This window comes from Aethina tumida, chromosome 4 (genome assembly GCF_024364675.1).
Source record: "Aethina tumida isolate Nest 87 chromosome 4, icAetTumi1.1, whole genome shotgun sequence".
NCBI classification, from domain to species: Eukaryota; Metazoa; Arthropoda; class Insecta; order Coleoptera; family Nitidulidae; genus Aethina; species Aethina tumida.
In genome coordinates this window covers 13,593,157-13,606,042 of record NC_065438.1, presented here as the reverse complement: position 1 = coordinate 13,606,042, position 12,886 = coordinate 13,593,157, and the positions used below count along the sequence as shown (strand labels likewise).

General features: G+C 28.6%; 1 protein-coding gene across 1 annotated transcript in view; it reads right to left on the bottom strand.

Moving 5' to 3' along the window:
• LOC109596010 (cardiomyopathy-associated protein 5-like) overlaps positions 1 to 12,066 on the bottom strand; it is a 79,642-nt gene extending 67,576 nt beyond the window's left edge. The window contains exons 1-2 of the mRNA XM_020011461.2: positions 11,941 to 12,066; positions 891 to 1,014 (exon numbers count right to left, since the gene is read on the bottom strand). The gene's annotated coding sequence lies outside the window, so the exon portion shown is untranslated. The remainder of the gene's footprint in view (positions 1 to 890; positions 1,015 to 11,940) is intronic.
• Between the last annotated feature and the right edge of the window lie 820 nt (positions 12,067 to 12,886).

The following is a 12,886-nucleotide window of genomic DNA, read 5'->3' as shown; positions in this document are numbered from 1 at the left end:
GTAACTTGGTGTATCATATGATTAAAATCGTTGCATAATTGTCAGTGTTAAACTTTCCACTTGAGACAATTATCTTATCGTAAAATTATTTTTTTTCCTAAAACCCACACGGTTATTTCTGTAGAAATTCTTTAAGAACCATTTAACCGACAAATCACCGTGCTTATCTAAAGCCACATGCCGCAATAAAAATTCAAATTCGTTCATTACAAAAGTTCTTTTCTGCCTGCCCAACATTATTTCGACAATAAAGATAAACTTATTAAAGTTTTGCGTGAGAACAACTCGGTACATTGTCGAACGTCAAGTGCTTAAACTGTCCATAAATTTCAAGAGCTTTTAAAGCGATGCTTACGACTGCATAAAACGTTAACACCAATTTATTGTACCTAAATATCGGCTCGGCTAATTACGTTTCGTGTTTCCGTCAAACAAAAGCGTCCGACGAGAAGTATTGTTTTTATCGCCAGAACGAACATAACAGAACATCGACGTGTCCCAGAAGATGTCCGTACGGTTCACGTCTTCAAAACACACGCCCGGAAATCTACCTGTTCCCACCCTTGACGTCCGATCGCGGCTCCGATTCACAAAAGAGCGGAAATGAGCAGTTTGAATTCGCGACGGTTGAAGAGGAAGCGGACCTGTCCGAAAGGAGGGGATTACGTAACCCACCGAATTCGGTTTGATTTTTGGGATGGGGCCATTAATGCAATTTGTGTGACAAACGAGCCATTTAAAACGACAGTTATTCCACGTTCAAACACGACAACAACAAATTCTTGACCATCGCGAGTGAATACCGAAATTGTTTACACTCACATCAACGGTTCCGTGCACCATAAATAATCTCCAAACCAGTTTCTTTCCTTTTCCCAGCCGGTACATACCTGATTTTGTTTGCTGTTATCCCGATTCTCCAATTTATTCCAATGTGCACTGTATCATATTACACTCATTCACAAAAATAGTTCCTGGGCACAAATTCGTCGGGGGTGGGACTGAGGAATCTATCTAGAAGAGGAAAAACAACGTTAAAATCACATTTGGCATATAAAATAAAGCGATTTATTAAAGGAGGATTGTGGTTTTATTGCACAGTTGCATCACATCGCCGTGAGGCATCTGCAACATTCAGATATCTTGGGTTAATCTCAGTTTTATTCATGACTTGTTCGTTTATTTATTTGTTTAAGGTGTTTTATGATTTTGATTGTGGCTGATTGAGTGAAACTAAAAGTATTTATAATGGGGCTTACAAGTGAAATGTCTGTAAATATTGGTCCTATCAAGATTGTTCTTAACATTTATCAAGAAAGTTGTAGAAATTGAAGAGTATTTATCATTTTTTACAAAATATCTTGTTCTTCATTTACAGCTTCTCATCTCTCTCAACCTTATGAATATCAAAAGTTATTCAGATATACTCAAGTAATCCTTTTAGTTTCGAGCATGCAATTGTTATTCAAAAGCAGCTTCTAGTAAATATATTCACATCTGAGGAACTAGTTTCACATAAATTAATTGTTAGTTTATATATTTGTTTAAGGTGTTTTATGGTTTTGATTGTGGCTGATGGAGAGAAACTGAACGTATTTATAATGAGGCTTACAAGTGAAATATGTATAAATATTGGTCTTATTAAGATTGTTTTCATCAACTATCAAGAAAGTCGGAGGAACTGAAGGGTATTTTTATTATAATTTTATCAATTTTTCTAAAATACCTAATAATGTTTTTCATTTATAGCTTCTCATCTGTCTCAACCTTATGAATATTAAAAGTTATTCAGACATACTCAAGTAATCCTTTCAGTTTCGACCATGCAATTGTTATTCAGAAGCAGCCTCCAGTAAATATATTCACATCTGAGGAACTAGTTTCACGTAAATTAATTCTTAGTTTATATATTTGTTTAAGGTGTTTTATGGTTTTGATTGTAGCTGATGGAGTGAAACTAAAAGTATTTATAATGAGGCTTAGAAGTGAAATATCTATAAATATTGGTCTTATTAAGATTGTTTTCATCAACTATAAAGAAAGTCGGATGAACTGAAGGGTATTTTTATTATAATTTTAACAATTTTTCTAAAATACCTTGTTTTTCATTTATAGCTTCCCATCTCTCTCAACCTTATGAATATTAAAAGTTATTTAGATATACTCAAGTAATCCTTTTAGTTTTGAACATGCAATTGTTATTCAGAAGCAGCCTTCAGTAAATATATTCACATCTGAGGAACTAGTTTCACATAAATTAATTGTTAGTTTATATATTTGTTTAAGGTGTTTTATGGTTTTGATTGTGGCTGATGGAGAGAAGCTGAAAGTATTTATAATGAGGCTTAGAAGTCAAATATCTATAAATATTGGTCTTATTAAGATTGTTCTCATCTACAATTCAGAGAGTCGGAGAAACTGAAGGGTATTTTTATTATAATTTTATCAATTTTTCTAAAATACCTAATAATGTTTTTCATTTATAGCTTCTCATCTGTCTCAACCTTATGAATACTAAAAGTTATTCAGATATACTCAAGTAATCCTTTCAGTTTCGACCATGCAATTGTTATTCAGAAGCAGTCTCCAGTAAATATATTCACATCTGAGGAACTAGTTTCACGTAAATTAATTCTTAGTTTATATATTTGTTTAAGGTGTTTTATGGTTTTGATTGTAGCTGATGGAGTGAAACTAAAAGTATTTATAATGAGGCTTACAAGTGAAATATCTATAAATATTGGTCTTATTAAGATTGTTCTCATCAACTATCAAGAAAGTCGGAAGAACTGAAGGGTATTCGTTATAGTTTTATCGATTTTTCTAAAATACCTTGTTTTTCATTTATAACTTCACATCTCTCTCAACCTTATGAATAATAAAAGTTATTCAGATATACTTAAGTAATGCTTTTAGTTTCGAGCAAGCAATTGTTATTCAGAAGCAGCCTCCAGTAAATATATTCACATCTGAGGAACTAGTTTCACGTAAATTAATTCTTAGTTTATATATTTGTTTAAGGTGTTTTATGGTTTTGATTGTAGCTGATGGAGTGAAACTAAAAGTATTTATAATGAGGCTTACAAGTGAAATATCTATAAATATTGGTCTTATTAAGATTGTTCTCATCAACTATCAAGAAAGTCGGAAGAACTGAAGGGTATTTGTTATAGTTTTATCGATTTTTCTAAAATATCTTGTTTTTCATTTATAGCTTCCCATGTCTCTCAACCTTATGAATATTAAAAGTTATTTAGATATACTCAAGTAATCCTTTTAGTTTTGAACATGCAATTGTTATTCAGAAGCAGCCTCCAGTAAATATATTCATACCTGAGGAACTAGTTTCACATAAATTAATTGTTAGTTTATATATTTGTTTAAGGTGTTTTATAGTTTTGATTGTGGCTGATGGAGAGAAACTGAAAGTATTTATAATGAGGCTTACAAGTGAAATATCTATAAATAGTGGTCTTATTAAGATTGTTCTCATCAACTATCAAGAAAGTCGGAGGAACTGAAGGGTATTTATTATAATTTTATCAATTTTTTCCAAAATACCTTGTTTTTCATTTACAGCTTCTCATCTCTCTCAACCTTATGAATATTAAAAGTTATTCAGACATACTCAAGTAATCCTTTAAGTTTCGAGCATTCAATTGTTATTCAAAAGCAGCCTCCAATAAATATAGGCACATCTGAGGAACTAGTTTCACATAAATTAATTGTTAGTTTATATATTTGTTATGTTTGTTATTGTTATATATTTGTTTAAAGTGTTTTATGGTTTTGATTGTAGCTGATGGACTGAAACTAAAAGTATTTATAGTGAGGCTTACAAGTGAAATATCTATAAATATTGGTCTTATTAAGATTGTTCTCATCAACTATCAAGAAAGTCGGAGGAACTGAAGAGTATTTACCATAATTTTATCATTTTTTTTCTAGAATACCTTGTTTTTCATTTATAACTTTTCATCTCTCTCAACCTTATGAATATTAAAAGTTATTCAGACATACTCAAGTAATTCTTTTAGTTTCTAGCATGCAATTGTTATTCAGAAGCAGCCTCCATTAAATATATTCACATCTGAGGAATTAGTTTCACATAAATTAATTGTTAATTTATATATTTGTTTAAGGTGTTTTATGGTTTTGATTGCAGCTGATGGAGTGAAACTAAAAGTGTTTATAAAGAGGCTTACAAGTGAAATATCTATAAATAGTGGTCTTATTAAGATTGTTTTCATCAACTATAAAGAAAGTCGGAGGAACTGAAGGGTATTTATTATAATTTTATCAATTTTTTCCAAATAACTTGTTTTTCATTTACAGCTTCTCATCTCTCTCAACCTTATGAATATTAAAAGTTATTCAGACATACTCAAGTAATCCTTTAAGTTTCGAGCATTCAATTGTTATTCAAAAGCAGCCTCCAATAAATATAGGCACATCTGAGGAACTAGTTTCACATAAATTAATTGTTAGTTTATATATTTGTTTAAAGTGTTTTATGGTTTTGATTGTAGCTGATGGACTGAAACTAAAAGTATTTATAGTGAGGCTTACAAGTGAAATATCTATAAATATTGGTCTTATTAAGATTGTTCTCATCAACTATCAAGAAAGTCGGAGGAACTGAAGAGTATTTACCATAATTTTATCATTTTTTTTCTAGAATACCTTGTTTTTCATTTATAGCTTTTCATCTCTCTCAACGTTATGAATATTAAAAGTTATTCAGACATACTCAAGTAATTCTTTTAGTTTCTAGCATGCAATTGTTATTCAGAAGCAGCCTCCATTAAATATATTCACATCTGAGGAATTAGTTTCACATAAATTAATTGTTAATTTATATATTTGTTTAAGGTGTTTTATGGTTTTGATTGCAGCTGATGGAGTGAAACTAAAAGTGTTTATAAAGAGGCTTACAAGTGAAATATCTATAAATAGTGGTCTTATTAAGATTGTTTTCATCAACTATAAAGAAAGTCGGAGGAACTGAAGGGTATTTATTATAATTTTATCAATTTTTTCCAAATAACTTGTTTTTCATTTACAGCTTCTCATCTCTCTCAACCTTATGAATATTAAAAGTTATTCAGACATACTCAAGTAATCCTTTAAGTTTCGAGCATTCAATTGTTATTCAAAAGCAGCCTCCAATAAATATAGGCACATCTGAGGAACTAGTTTCACATAAATTAATTGTTAGTTTATATATTTGTTTAAAGTGTTTTATGGTTTTGATTGTAGCTGATGGACTGAAACTAAAAGTATTTATAGTGAGGCTTACAAGTGAAATATCTATAAATATTGGTCTTATTAAGATTGTTCTCATCAACTATCAAGAAAGTCGGAGGAACTGAAGAGTATTTACCATAATTTTATCATTTTTTTTCTAGAATACCTTGTTTTTCATTTATAGCTTTTCATCTCTCTCAACGTTATGAATATTAAAAGTTATTCAGACATACTCAAGTAATTCTTTTAGTTTCTAGCATGCAATTGTTATTCAGAAGCAGTTTCACATAAATTAATTGTTAATTTATATATTTGTTTAAGGTGTTTTATGGTTTTGATTGCAGCTGATGGAGTGAAACTAAAAGTGTTTATAAAGAGGCTTACAAGTGAAATATCTATAAATAGTGGTCTTATTAAGATTGTTTTCATCAACTATAAAGAAAGTCGGAGGAACTGAAGGGTATTTATTATAATTTTATCAATTTTTCTAAAATACCTTGTTTTTCATTTATAGCTTCTCATCTCTCTCAACCTTATGAATACTAAAAGTTATTCAGATATACTCAAGTAATTCTTTTAGTTTGGAGCATGCAATTGTTATTCAGAAGCAGTCTTCAGTAAATGTATTCACATCTGAGGAACTAATTTCACATAAATTAATTGTTTGTCTATATATTTGTTTAAGATGTTTTATAGTTTTGATTGTAGCTAATGGATGAAACTGAAAGTATTTATAATTAGGCTTACAAGTGAGATATCTGTAAAGATTGGTGTTATGAAGATTTTTATCATCAGTTGTCAAGAAAGTCGTAGGAACTGAATGGTATTTATTATAATTTTATCAATTTTTCTAAAATATCCTGTTCTTCATTTACAGCTTCTCATCTCTTTCAACTTTATGAACAGTAAAAGTTATTCAGATACTCTCAATTAATCTCTTTAGAGTTTCGAGCCCATAATTGTTATTCAGAGGCTGTATCCAGTAAATATATTCACATCTGAGGAACTAATTTCATATAAATTAATTGTTAGTTCACATATTTATTTAAGGTGTTTTATTAACTAAAAGTATTTACGAGTGAAATATCTGTAAATATGGATGTTATCAAAATTGTTTTCAACAACTATCAAGAAAGTCGTAGAAACTGAAGAGTATTTATTAAAATTTTAGCAATTTTTCTAAACTAACTTGTTTTTCATTTACATCTTCCCGTCTCTCTCAACCTTATGAATATTAAATGTTATTTAGATCGTCTTGCTAATCTTGTCTGAGCGTTTCGAGCTTTCAGTAATTATCCAGAAGCCGCATCCAGTAAATATATTCACATCTGAGGAACTAGTTTTACATAAATTAATTGTGTAATTTTAATAATTCCCACATTCCGTTTTATTTCCATCGCACCGACACAAATAAATTGTACAATTTCATAATGGTAACCTTCTGAAATTCAAGAATAAAAGAGGGAATTTCGCAAAGTTTGAATGATGAGCCTAATAGGAAACGGCGCCACCAAAATTGTGCCTTAATTATATTATTTACACACATATTATAGTATTGTAACCTTGAAAACAACAAAAATAATGTATCAAAGCCAATTGTGACCTTGCCGTGATTCAACGACACCACAAAATTACCCAAGACATATCCCATTTGGCAGATGCGATTCATATTTTTATGGTAATTAACTTTTATTATGATTGATATCAAACGTTGCGACGTAGTTAGATGTCCAAGGTCCTAAATGTAGACCTGCAGCAAATTAGCTTCTTGTTGAAAAACACACGAACGCATCGAACAAGAAGGAAACCGACACTCAGGCTTTTCGAAGAAAACATTCGTCGACCTACGAATAACGAAACCAGTATTGCCAATGTTGACATTGAATATTTTAACACATCCGGTTTTCCCTGAAGATTCGAACGACCGTCGTGACTCACCGATTTGTGTTTCGTTAACGATCTAACAAATTAACGTCGTATGACTTTTAACTAAACGATTGCGGAACGTGTCCACCTACCGCACCGCACCAAATTGGCAAAATGGCAAAACAGGACTGGATTGGGGAGACGGTTTAAAGGCTAATTCGACGGTTTTGTGCACGAGAAAGCCGTTCTCATGTGGATATAAGATAAAAGATCTGAAATTATGTTACGTAACGAGATGGCTATTACGGTAACGTCTTCAAATCCCATGCTTGTTTAACAATGCGAACGTGTAATCTTGATTTCACTTCCAGATTTTCCAGGACAGTTTTTCGTTTCTCAAGTGTTCATCAACCGGACGCGTAATCATATCAATTTTGAGATAAGTGGACGTGTGTTAAGGTTAAAGGCCAACGTGGTTTGTTTTGTGGTACTCCGTCATGTGGATTACTGTTAATTACAATCGACAGTGAAAACTCTGACGTGATTACTTTACTGTTTATCCCATTGAATAACAATGCTACGTACTACGAACGAATTCCCTTCAATTCAATTCATCTTTATGGTCGGTGATTCTGTTATTTATTTTTAGTAACAGTCATTGACTGCATAATATGTGGTACGCAGACGGGGAAATTATGTTTTCCGATACAGCAATACCAAAACGTTAAGCAGATGGCAGCTTAACTGTGAAATCCGACAGTTATATATTAAAATTTTGTTACGCTTTAATTGGGATTTATTATAATTTTCCACGCATTTTTTTTGTAGCAATCACTTGATAAATTTCAGCATCAATTGCCAATTATATAAAAACGTGAAAAACAAAAAAAAAAAATTGCATTCCTGAGGGTGAAACTCCGATTAATCCCAATGGTTAACTCTTAATTACAATTTAATAATATTAGAAGATGCAATAACTACCAGTGGTGTATTGTTAAAACGCCAATTAAATGAACGTTGCGTTAAAAATGTTTCTAAACTCAGCAACAATTAACGTTACAAGATACGAATCTCTTCAGCAATTAGTCGTGGTTCACACAAGAGGACATCGAAAGCAAAACGTTCTACAATCCACGACAGAAATTAAAAGTTGCGCCTCCGCCACTTTCGATAAATCACCACACGACACAAAGGAAAACTTATTAATGCCTCAGCTTCTGGTTGTTGGTGGCCTTATCGAAATTAATAAAATTCCATCGGTCTGCGACATTCAAGCTCAACGGCTTTTATTCATACCTCACCTCAATTAATATTCACCACCTGAGACGGACACGTGACCTTTTTTACTGATGAGAGTTGACGCTTAGGTCCTAAAACAAGTTTTGTATTTGTCGGCAGAAGGTTTTCATTGTTTTGTTTGTGTGTGTGTGGACAAAAATCACAACACTGACCAGTCACTCAATAATGGTTGTTACTTAAATAGACCAGAACAAACCTTTTCACTTCAACAATCATAATTATTATGGCGGAGAGGTTTTGGTATGCTCTTGTGGATATTGCAAACAGAACAAGGAATTGGGCTCGATTTCCTCAGTTACTTTATTGAATTCATTAATAGCTTTTGCTGTATGTGTCTTGTTTTCGGAATCGACACTACAATAGGTGATTATCATTTTCGAATTATCTTGGAAGACTCCTCATTGTGTACATCATTGTTTAATGCCTGATAATTTAGACAATAAGTACGAATTAGTCATAATGGGATAATGAAGAATTACTTGAAATATAACCAAACTGTGGTAAAACGTAGTCGTGTCTGGACTCAGGTAAAACGATACTTCCCGAACCTATTTATTTATCATTTGCTAATTAATTTTAAATGTTAATCATTTAATAATATTCATTGTGTCAGTAATTACGTTTATTAGTTGATTAGCTCAGATTGGCTCATAATGGAAGTGCTATAATTAAACTAAATAAATGCTTTTACTTTCAGAACATCTCGACACGATCGTAATTGTACGGTTTCTAAGGAATTTTTTAATTTCACTGTGCCCAAATTACGTTTGATTTAATTGTCTGACATTTATTAATGGAGAGTAATTTGGCACAATCACCGCAAATGATCTGTATGCTTAAGACTTAATTAAGAGAGGTTGGTAAAAATTGAGTTAATTTTGTACTTTCATCTAGTACTACAACAAAATTTATAAATAATCATTAATAAGGTGACATCAAATTTGTTCTAATGGTTTTAGTCTAGTCTTTTATGGACGTCATGCCATTACTTGTTTTTACTTTTTAAATTGTTGTTAAATTGTGTTAAATGGGGTATAATTTAATTTATATTTTTTTTTTAATTTTGCAAATCAATTTAAGACTTCTTAAATTTAAGTTTAATATACAATAAATTAAACAGTTAATAAATAAGATTAAAGTATTTCAAGAAGATTTTTAATTAATTTTTAGTTGGCTTTTTATATATGAAATTAAAATAAAAATAAACTAAAAAAATTAAAACAAAAATGAACAATATTCAATTTTTTATATTTTATTTTCCAATATTTTCTAAATTAATAAGAACTACAATTTTCATAATATTATTTTAATATTAATTTTTTACTTGCAACTAAAAATTATGAACGAAAATTAAAACAAAAATAAGCAAAAAAAATATATATTAAAGGAAAAAATATAATAAAAATATTAAAAAAAATATATTCATTAAGTCATTTTTCTAAAATAATAAGAACTACAATTTTCATAATATTATTTTTTTATTAATTTTTTATTTGGAACTAAAAATTATGATAGAAAATTAAGATAAAAATAAGCAAAAAAAAAAATATTAAAGGAAAAAACATATAATAAAAATATTTAAAAAAAATATATTACAAATAATTTAGTTTCTAAATTAATAAGAACTACTAATAGAAAATTAAAATAAAAATAACCTAAAAAAATATTAAAAGAAAAAAATTTAAAATAAAATATTAAACGTATTATAAAAATATTTTCAAAGTAATTTATTTTCGAAATTAATAAGAAGTAAAATGTTCATAATATCATTTTTTATTAATTTTTAATTTGGAACCAAAAATTATGATAAAAGCAAAATAAGATAAACTAAAAAAATATTAAAGGAAGTATACTTATAATAAATATAAAAATATTCAAAAAAAAATCAAAGTAATCTTCTAAATTAATAAGAACCACAATTTTCATAATATTATTTTTTTACTAATTTTTAGTTTGCAACCAAAAATTAAAATAAAAATAAACAAAAAAAATTATTAAAGAAAATAATTGAAAATAAAAATTAACAATATTATAAAAATTTATATTCAAAGTAATTTATTTTCTAAATTAACAAGAACTACAATTTTCATAATATTATTTTTTATTAATTTTTTATTTGGAACTAAAAATTATGATAGAACATTAAGATAAAAATGAGCAAAAAAAAATATTAAAGGAAAAAAAAATATTTGAAAAAAATATATTACAAATAATTTATTTTTTAACTTAATAAGAACTACAATTTTCATAATATTATTTTTTTATTCATTTTTTATTTGCAACTAAAAATTATAATAGAAAATTAAAATAAAAATAACCTAAAAAAATATTAAAAGAAAAAAAATTTAAATAAAATATTAAAAGTATTATAAAAATATTTTCAAAGTAATTTATTTTATATTATATATATCATTTTTTATTAATTTTTAATTTGGAACCAAAAATTATGATAAAAGTAAAATAAGATAAACTAAAAAAATATTAAAGGAAGTATACTTAAAATAAATATAAAAATATTCAAAAAAAAATCAAAGTAATTTTCTAAATTAATAAGAACCACAATTTTCATAATATTATTATTTACTAATTTTTAGTTTGCAACCAAAAATTATGTGTAGAAAATTAAAAAAAAATTATTAAAAGAAAATAATTGAAAATAAAAATTAACAATATTATAAAAATTTATATTCAAAGTAATTTATTTTCTAAATTAACAAGAACTACAATTTTCATATTATTTTTTTATCTCTTATCTCCATATTTTATTATTATTTGTTGTTAAAATGACACATTATAAAACTTGTTTGTACGAACCAACTTTCATTATCTAAATAACACTTAATTATTATAAACACACATATAAAAATTAATATTTTGTTGTTTAACAGTTTTAACAGAAAGATTGTAATATTTTTTAATGAAATATTTATATATTTTATATAAATATTTTACGAATTACATACATACATAACAAATATTTATAATTACTTTTGTTAAAGATGAAGAATATATTTTAAGTAAAGTTTAGAATCAACACTAAAGAAAGTGAAAATCAAATTAAAAATTGATTTAATAAGTACTTGACATACGTAGGGGTTGAAAAAAATATATTACCAAAATTTGAAAGGTCAGCTTGAATTAAAATCTGACTTAATCATAAAAAAATAAATGATAAAGGTGGGGTTGTAAAAAAAATAGAAAACATATGGATATTTCCGATATTTGAATGCACTAAACAAAGTTATAAATAATAAAGGAAAAATCAGACTAAAAACAGATTTAATAATCATCAAAAATAAATTATAAAAATAGATAATTTATGTAAATTAATTCTATCCAAAATCCAAATACGTAGAATATAATTTTATTGTTCACAATCTACACAATATAAAAAAATCTAAAGTAAAAAAAAAAAGTGAAAATGGTACCCCATTGATTAGTACCACCACCCAGATGTACAAACCGCACGATCGATGCGATCGATTTTAAGATTATAATCCCGTGAACAAGACCAGATCATCCACTAACCATCAACAATAGATCCACACACAGTCACTCGCGCAGGGCACTGTTCGGTATTTTGGAGTGTTCCAAGGTTCCGCGCCGGTACCAACGTGTGTTCGGTCTGCGTTGTGCGTACTATGCGGTTGCCGAAGAGACTGGGTGTTCTGGGTGCAGGTAAGCGGGTTCACCTGTCCGTCCGTCGTATGCCGGCGGAGAGAGCAAGGTGGGGCACCGCGTCGCTCACGATCCAGACCCCGTCGCCCCTGTAACCGACTCTCCGGCTGACTCACGTGGCCGAATTTTTCTTATTTCGGGGGATGATCTCAAGAAAATGAGCGGCGACGATGGAATCTTATCTGTTCGGACGTTGGAGTTATTGTTTTTGAGCGGTGAACTCATGCTTTTTCTAGCAAATTGGTGATTCAAATGTTCAGGTATTTTTTATCTAAGCCGAAAGTCATGTAAGATTCAAGAAAAATATATTGAGCTGTTGTGATAAAGCATAATGTTACTTAAAATAAACAAAAATGGTCTAAAAATAAACTAATTGTTTATATTATTTGTTAAGAATCAACATCTGTAAATTATAAAGGTAAATTAACATAGTAAACTTAAAATTTTCATAACTCTAATGAAATTACGTACCAAGAATGGAAATTACGTGTTAACTCGAACGTCAATAACAACAATATTTGGCATTAAATACTATATTTTAGAGGAAATTCCTAATTCAATTAATTTTTATGACTGTGTCCAGTAATTGCATTTAAGTGACAAATTAATGCTTTTTCTAGCAAATTAGTATTTGAATCATATTCAGGTATTTTTATCTAATCAAAGTCAATTAAGATGTAAGAAAAATATACTGAGGTTTTGTGAAAATACTAATGTTACTTTAAAATGAATGAAAATTGGCTTAAACTAAACTGAGTTTTTATAGGTTTTGTCAAACATTTTGAAAAATTAAATA